The sequence below is a fragment of the Trichechus manatus genome, unplaced genomic scaffold, assembly GCF_000243295.1.
Source record: "Trichechus manatus latirostris isolate Lorelei unplaced genomic scaffold, TriManLat1.0 scaffold00037, whole genome shotgun sequence".
NCBI lineage: Eukaryota > Metazoa > Chordata > Mammalia > Sirenia > Trichechidae > Trichechus > Trichechus manatus.
In genome coordinates this window covers 15,219,128-15,227,861 of record NW_004443973.1, presented here as the reverse complement: position 1 = coordinate 15,227,861, position 8,734 = coordinate 15,219,128, and the positions used below count along the sequence as shown (strand labels likewise).

General features: G+C 39.2%; 1 protein-coding gene across 1 annotated transcript in view; it reads left to right on the top strand.

Moving 5' to 3' along the window:
• Window positions 1-291: 291 nt before the first annotated feature.
• Window positions 292-8,734, top strand: part of DHRS9 (dehydrogenase/reductase 9) — a 41,276-nt gene continuing 32,833 nt past the window's right edge. Inside the window, exon 1 of the mRNA XM_004375543.3 lies at window positions 292-874. The gene's annotated coding sequence lies outside the window, so the exon portion shown is untranslated. The remainder of the gene's footprint in view (window positions 875-8,734) is intronic.

The following is an 8,734-nucleotide window of genomic DNA, read 5'->3' as shown; positions in this document are numbered from 1 at the left end:
TGGGAGTGGGGTGGCAGGTGGGGGGAGGGGTCAGAGCACCATCTCCTCTCCTCGTTGCCTGCAATCCCAGGACATGCCAGGTCAGCTGTGGGAAACCTGGTGAAGCAGACTCAACAACCCTGGCCAGTAGGTCGGGGGAGCGTGCATTCCTGTTCTCAGTGGTCTCAGTTCTAAGACTTCTTTAATAAGATCTCCTTATTGTGCCTTGAAACACAAATTAAGATCCATAAATAATTCCAAAACCTCATTTCATTAAATTATGTTGATATCCTTGCTCACCAAGCTTAAAAAAAAAAAAGCTAAAAAAGAATCATCAGTGATTGATTTTCCCTACCTACTCTCTTAGGACGGAAGACATGCTAAATAAGCAAAGGTGTGTTAACAGAAAAACAAAAGATCAGGCAACAGAAACAAACTGAAGATCACAAACGATAAGCATAATTCAAAAATTATTGAAACAGCTTTTATTTCCAATGCACCAGGCCGTTTACAAAATGCTTCCATGTTACATTATTTCTTTCGACTGCTGGATTTGGTTGAGAGAGTGTGCCACAGCTAAAGGAATGTTATGATCATTTTTAAGTTTCCTCTAAAAGTTGCTAGATAAAAATCTACTATACTGCTGCTTGCTTTAGAAACATGTGACCCACAGCTTCTTGGCTTCCTTCACCCTTTAAAGAGCCATTTAGTCATCATGCAGTGTCACAACAGATGTGACTCACAGAGCAAGGACAGAAGGCGAGGAATCTTCACACATGTAGGTGCTCAGAGTTCAGCGGAAGCCCAGGCGACTCAACCTCAAGAGAATCAGCTTGGTTAGAGTGGCACAACTCTTCCTTCCCCTGTGCACCGCAGAAAGATGGCAATAGTCCAAGTAAGTGCACAAAGAGCTTCTGTGTCTTAATTCGTCTTTAACAAGGTAACTGATGGCTGAGTTTTGTCACTTATTCCTTCATTTGTCAAGTCTACCTTCAAATTTTCTTTGATTGTCCTCACTCTTATATAACTAATCAAGTTTGTTGTCGATTATTGCTGTAAAGATGTGAAATATTTTAGAAGGTAGTGGTGGGAACTGGGTCAGTCTCATGACAGAAATGATCTCAGTGTTTACTCCATCTTGACTTAAACTCTCCCAGTTCCCACTTTGAATGCTCTTTTAGCACCCTCGAGTCACAATTAAATTTACACTTAGCTGTTATTCTCGAGGTACCTGTTTGACATCATCTGTAAATCTTATAATTAACTGGAGACCAGGGTGGGGAGAACTTCCAAGAAGACTAGGGCTCTCAGGTAAGTTTCTTCCCAGAACCACAGATTTGCACCAACTGCGGAACTGATAGTCTGCTTACTTTAGCGATATTATCAGATGTTGGTTTACACTCTAAACTGGTTAGGAAAAATGCCTTCTAGGTCATAAGGAAACAGGGAAGTTTCTTACAGTGAACATTTGATCCCTAGGTACTGGGATGATAGCAGTAAATCTCCTTCAGATCTTTACTACCTGCCTTATGGTCCAGTGGGTTGGTTTTAATTCGACTCCTAAAATACAATGGGAAAAGAGGAAAGTTGGTTTTCTCGCTCCTGTGGCATCTGCCACTAAATCCTGGCAGGCCTTGTTAAAGGCTCTCTGATTCAAATGGTGATGTGGTTTTCTGTCTCAGTTGTTTGATTTTTAGCATTTGGGGGCAAAGTATAAATAAAACACATTTTTAAATTAAAAATCAGTTTACCAGTTTAAAAAAAAAACAGTTGCTGCCAAGTCTATTTCGATTCATGGAGACCCCATGTGTGTTAGAGTAGAAATGTGCTCCACAGAGTTTTCAATGGCTGATTTTTTGGAGGTAGATTGCCAGACTTTGATTCTGAGGCACCTCTGGGTTGACTCAAACCTCCAACCTTTTGGTTAGCAGCTGAGCACGTTAACCATTTACACTAGCCAGGGACTTCAAAAATCAGTTTTGGATCCCACAAATAGCTCGGAAATGGCCCTCTACATTATTAACTCAAGGGTAAGTACTGTGCCTTAGAATCCCTTGTCATATATATATATATAAAACATATATGTGTGCGTGTGTGTGTGTACATTAGGTGCTCTAAAAATATCCTTGACAAGATACTGTATAAAATGAAAGTTAGATGTTGTATTATCTTTGTATTTTGTTTTGTTTTGTTTTTGAGATTTGAAACTATGCCAAATTTTTAGACCAAACCTCAATGTTTAAATGCAAGAAAATAAATCATTGTTTCATATATTTCAAATGCAGGGAAAATGTGAATTGGTCTTAAAACACTTACTTTACAACAAATGTCACTTTCTTAAGGTACAGTCTTAAAAAACCCAGATCTTTTTCTTCTGCTCAAAGATAACTACTACTGAAAGAAATACACCGAAGGTTTGAACACAACTTTCTGCATCTATACAATGCATTCTCTCTATAGTCTTTCTTTGAAACCTTGCGACTACAACCTGTGATCAATATACAATATATAATCTTTTCCAATTGGGAGTTTCTATGCAGTGATCAAGGAGCCCTGGTGGCATAGTGGCTAAGCACTCAGCTGCTAACTGAAAGGTCACCAATTCCAACCCACCAGCCACTCCATGGGAGAAAAATGTGGCAGTCTGCTTCCATAAAGATTACAGTCTTACAAACCCTATGGGACAGTTCCACTCTGTCCTATGGGATCGCTATGAGTCAGAATTGACACAACAGCAATGGTCTTTTTGGGACGCAGTTGATCGTAAATTAACCATGGCTTTTAAAATAATTCCTAAACTGCCAATACTGTCAGGAAGCTTATTGGCAAAATAAACATAGAAGGAATGGGGAATAATTGATTGTCATGGATTGAATTGTGTCCTCCCAAAACATGTGTCAACTTGGCTAGGCCACGATTCCCAGTACTGTGTGATTGCCCACCATTTTGTCATCTGATGTGATTATCTTATGTGTTATAAATCCTGACTCTATGAGGTTAATGAGACAGGATTAGAGGCAGTTATGTTAATGAGGCAGGACTCAATCTACAAGATTAGGTTGTGTCTTAAGCAAATCTCTTTTGAGATAAGAGAGAAGCAAGCAGAGAGACTTTTATCTTTAGAACTAAGAATTAAAAAAAAAAAAAAGCAGGGCTTTCCTATAAGAACAGCAGCTGCACCTCTTCCAGGAGGGAGAGAGAGGTTAGGTTCCAAGGAAACTGTCCAGATGAATCTGCAAAAAGGAAGCACACAAGCCTCTTCATGTCTCACTGTCTCACTTCCCAGAGTGTAGGCTGGGTACCGCGGCCACCTCCCTCCTGCCAGAAGCAGATGAAGGGAAATGTAGGTGGTAGAGGAACTTCTTCAACCATGATGATGAATACCATTTCAACTAATTCATCATCATCATCACCACCATCATCTTTATATTTTATTATTATTCATTATTATTAATCACACATTCCAAAGAGCACTTTGTTTTTATTTTGTTTAATGTAACCACACTTCATGGAGGGTCCCTTGGCACCACTTTTTTTTTTAATTTTTCAAATTCTAGTTGCCCAGCTAGAGAATTTTTTGCACAGAAACATAATTCTGTATTCATATGAATTAGTTTGTATCATTAGACCTAAATGTTCACTTTTCTTAAAGTGTAGAAGAAATCTCTGAAAGGCCACTTGGGTTGAAACAGAATTTTTTACTTCAATAAAAAGATACAAATTAAATGAAATGTAAGTTAATCACATGTACAATATTTAAATGTACAAGGGACATACATGTTCAGTCCACTATCAGTGTTAAGTGCAGCCAAACACCTCATGGGATTTGGTTCCTTGGTTTGGAGATTTAGGGTCATGGTTTCATGGGACATGCCAGTTAATTGGCCTAATAACGTGTTTAGTGCGTCTGTTCTACCTCCTTGTTCATTGTGTAGTGCCTGGGGTCTTAAAAGCTTGCAAGCAGTCATCCAAAGCACAACAATTGGTCTCTATTCACCTGGAGCAAAAGAAGAAAAAGGAGAGTCAGGAATAAGAAGAGGATATGGAATGAGTGGCTAATTGCCTCCATGAACAACTGCCTCCTTTGCCATGAGACCAGTAGAACAGAACGGTGCCCAACTACAATTACTGAACATTTTGATCAGAGTCCGTAGAAAAATCCTGATCAAAAGGGGGAGGGGGATGTAGAAAAGAATTCAAATTTTTGTAGATGTTAGACTTCCTAGAGCCATAGAGGGTGGATGAACCCCTGAAACTACTGCCCCGAGATAATCTTTAAAACTTAAACCAAAAATATCCCCTGAAGTCATATTAAAACCAAACAATAGTTTAGCTTAACTAGTAAAAAATGTCTGCCTTGAGAATTATGCTCTTTTAAGAACTATTATATGGGATCAAACTGACAACAGCAACTTGAAAGATGAGATAGGAACCTTAGGGGCAGTGAGTTTATGTTAATGAAGAAGGAACGACTCAGAAAAGGAGGGTGAGAACAGTTGCACAACTTGGAGAATGTAATCAGTGTCACAGAACTGTACATGTAGAAACTTTTGAATTGGTGTATGTTTTGTTGTGTATATTCTCAACAACAACAAAATAAATAAAATTTAGAAAAAGAAAAAGAAAGCGCTTGTTCACGAGAACCCTCAAAAGAGCATAATTTAGAGGGTTATTGCTAAATGCTCTCTATTTGATGTACTTTGGTGACAATCAACTTAGGTCATGATTGCAATGAGTTGAAAGTAAATAAAGATTCTACAAATTCCTGTCAGTGTGGTTGACTAGTTTTAGTACTGCTTTCTAAAAGGAAGCCTTTTCTGGAGTCACGTGGAAATAAAATCAAGAGGTGTAGGAGGAAGTATCTAAAAAGAACTTTACATTTCTTATAAATACTATGCCTCACAATGACTTAGAAACATTATTTTCTGTTCTTTTTTTTTTAACAGTCTTTTTTTTTTTCAAGAACAGAGGAAGGTAATAAAAGAAGTGAAATCAAAGAATCTCACTTTAATTTTTTTGCTAGGAAAAAGAAACACAAGAAGAGAGAGTTGAAAGAAGCAGAAGTGAGCAAGGACAGCAATTGCGTTGCAATATTTTCCTATAACTGCTAGCAAGCAGTTACTACTAAGCATTCTACACAGCAAGTGAAAATTAGTTCTTTCCTCATTCTTTTTGAACCTTTTTACACAGTTTAGAAGTCCAGAGATCTAAGTTTTAGTTCTAGCCACTTTCTGGCAGATCACTTTACCAAATGAGTGTGATACCTAACATACTTAGCTGACAGAAATATGCTGACAAGTAAGCCAGATAAATATTACATGAACACCTTTCAAAGTATTTATAATTATTTAAATAGGAAGTGTGATGATCCCAGTCCACCCAGAGGTACCTTGGATGAAAGGCCTAGGGATCTACTTCTGAAAAATCAGCCATGGAGCACAGTTCTACTCTGACACATATAGGGTCACTGTGCATTAGAATCGACTCAATCACAACTTGTTTTTGCTTAATGCCAAGTATCACGCAAGGCACTGGTGCCGTAGAGAAGTTTATGCATAGCCCAGGCTCCTAAGTTACGTGGGAATCCAGGTGGCAGTAGAGGATAGGGATTACAAACTAAGACTTTGGAATCAGAGTGGACTGGGTTATCAGTTCCAGAAATATCACTACTAACTATATCTTAGACTGCTCTTCTAAATTCGTTTTCTCATCTATAAAATGAAGATAATTTTGTTGTGAGGTTTAAATGAGACAAGTATTTATAGATCCTGGAAGAGGGCCTAGAACATAGTAAGCAGTCAATATACCATAGCTGTCACTATCATCCCTACCAGACTAGGTCAACCAGGAATCCTGAGGACCATGGATTTTCTAGGAGTATATTCTGGATTCTGTAGTGTCAACTGACCAGCAACCTGAAGGGTAATCCTGGAGGAGCCCATAGAGACCAAAACTCAAAAGGCTTAGCCAGAATCCAGGCCTCACAAATGCTATGAGTGATAATTTGATAATTTCTAAATTCACTGATCATCAGTCAGAACAAGGCGAGGGGCCAGCAGCAGAACAGACCATCAATTGCTCATATGCAAGTTCAAGATGAAGCTGAAGAAAATTAGAACAAGTCCATGAGAGCCAAAGTATGACCTTGAGTATATCCTACCTGGATTTAGAGACCATCTCAAGAATAGATTTGACACATTGAACACAAGTGACCGAAGACCAGACCAGTTATGGGATGACATCAAGGACATCATATATGAAGAAAGCAAGAGGTCATTAAAAACGACAGGAAAGAAAGAAAAGACCAAAATGGATGTCAGAAGAGACTCTGGAACTTGCTCTTGAACATAGAGTGGCTAAAGCAAAAGGAAGAAATGATAAAGAAAAAAGAGCTGAACAGAAGATTTCAAAGGGCGGCTCGAGAAGGGAAAGTAAAGTATTGTAACGAAATGTGCAAAGATCTGCAGCTAGAAAACCAAAAGGGAAGAACATGCTTGACATTTCTCAAGCTGAAAGAACTGAAGAAAAAATACAAGCCTTGAGTTGCAATATTGAAGGATTCTACAGGGAAAATATTAAACGATGCAGCAAGTGTCAAAAGAAGATGAAAGGAATACACAGAGTCACTGTTCCAAAAAGAGTTGATCAACATTCAACCATTTCAGGAGGTAGCATAGGATCAAGAACCAATGGTATTGAAGGAAGAAGTCCAAGCTGCAGTGAAGGCATTGGCAAAAAACAAGGTTCTAGAAATTGGTGAAATAACCAATTGAGATGTTTCAACAAACAGGTGCAGCACTAGAAGTGCTCAACATCTATGCCAAGAAATTTGGAAGACAGCTACCTGGACAACTGACTGGAAGAGATCCATATTTGTGCCCATTCCAAAGAAAGGTAATCCACAGTGACCATCTAAGATACCCCACTGGTCCCACCCCATCTGGGGCAATGGAGAATGAAGAAAACCAAAGACACAAGAGAAAGATTAGTCCAAAGGACTAATGGACCACAAGTACTACAGCCTCCACCAGACTCAGTCCAGCACAGCTAAATGGTGCCTGCCTACCACCACCAAATGCTCTGACAGGGATCACAATAGAGGTTCCCGGACAGACCTGGAGAAAAATGTAGAACAAAATTCAAACTCACCAAAAAAAGACCACACTTACTGCTCGACAGCGACTGGAGAAACCCTGAGACTATGGCCCCCAGACACCCTTTAACTCAGTACTGAAGTCACTCCTGAGGTTCACCCTTTAGCCAAAGATTAGACAGGCTCATAAAACAAACAATAATACACATAGCTCAACCATGTATATAAGACTAAATGAGCACGCCAGCCCAGGGGCAAGGACAAGAAGGCAGGAAGGGACAGGAAAGCTGGACAAATGGAAATGGGGAACCCAAGGTCGGGAAGGGGAGATTGTTGACACGTCATGGGGTTGGCAAACAATGGCGCACAACAATATGTGTATTAATTGTTTAATGAGAAATTAACTTGCTCTGTAAACCTTCAACTAAAGCACAATAAAAAAGAAAGAGAGAAAGGTGATTCAACAGAATGTGGAAATTATTGAACAATATCATTAATATCACACACAAGTAAAATTTTGCTGAAGATCACTCAAAAGCAGTTGTAGCAGTACATCAGCAGGGAACTGCTAGAAATTCAAGCTGGATTCAGAAGAGGACATGAAATGAGGGATATCTTTGCTGACGTCAGATAGATCTTGGCTGAAAGCAGAGAATACCAGAAAGATGTTTGCCAGTGTTCTATTGACTATATGAAAAGATATTCGACTGTGTGGATCATAATAAATTGTGGATAAATTGCCAAGAATAGGAATTCTAGAACACTTAATTGTGCTTATGAGGAACCTGTATATAGACCAAGAGGCAGTCGTTCAAACAAAACAAGGGGAGACTGTGGAGTTTAAAGCCAGGAAAGGTATGCATCAGGGTTGTATCCTTTCACCATACTTATTCAATCTGTATGCTAAGGAAATAATCCAAGAAGCTGGACTATATGAAGAAGAATGGGGCATCAGGATTAGAGGAAGACTCATTAACAACCTGCCATATGCAGATAACACAACCTTACTTGGTGAAAGTGAAGAGGACTTAAAGCACTTACTGATGAAGATCAAAGACAACTGGATCTCACAACTGGACCAATAAGCAACATCATGATAAATGGGGAAAATATTGAAGTTGTCAAGGATTTCATTTACTTGGTTCCATAATCAATGCCCATGGAAGCAGCAGTCAAGAAATCAAACAGCACATTGTATATGGCAAAATCTGCTGCAAAAGACCTCTTTACAGTGTTAAAAAATAAAGATGTCATTTTCAGGACTAAGGTGCACCTGACCCAAGCCATGGTGTTTTCAATCGCCTCATATGCATGGGACAGTTGGACGATGAATAAGGAAGACCAAAGAAGAACTGATGCCTTTGAATTATGGTGTTGGCGAAGAATATTGAATATACCATGGACTGCCAGAACAAAGAACAAATCTGTCTTGGAAGAAGTACAGCCAGGGTGCTCCTTGGAAGCAAGAATGGCAAGACTTAGTCTCACATATTTTCAGCATTGTGATGGTTAAGATTGTGTGTCAACTTGGCTGGGCCATGATTCTCTGTGTTTTAATGTAATCACTCCCATGATTGAATATACTGTGAGTAGCCAATCAGATGAAAGGGAGTCTCCTTAGGGGTGTGGCCTGCATCTGTATATAAGCAGACGTTCTGGCTT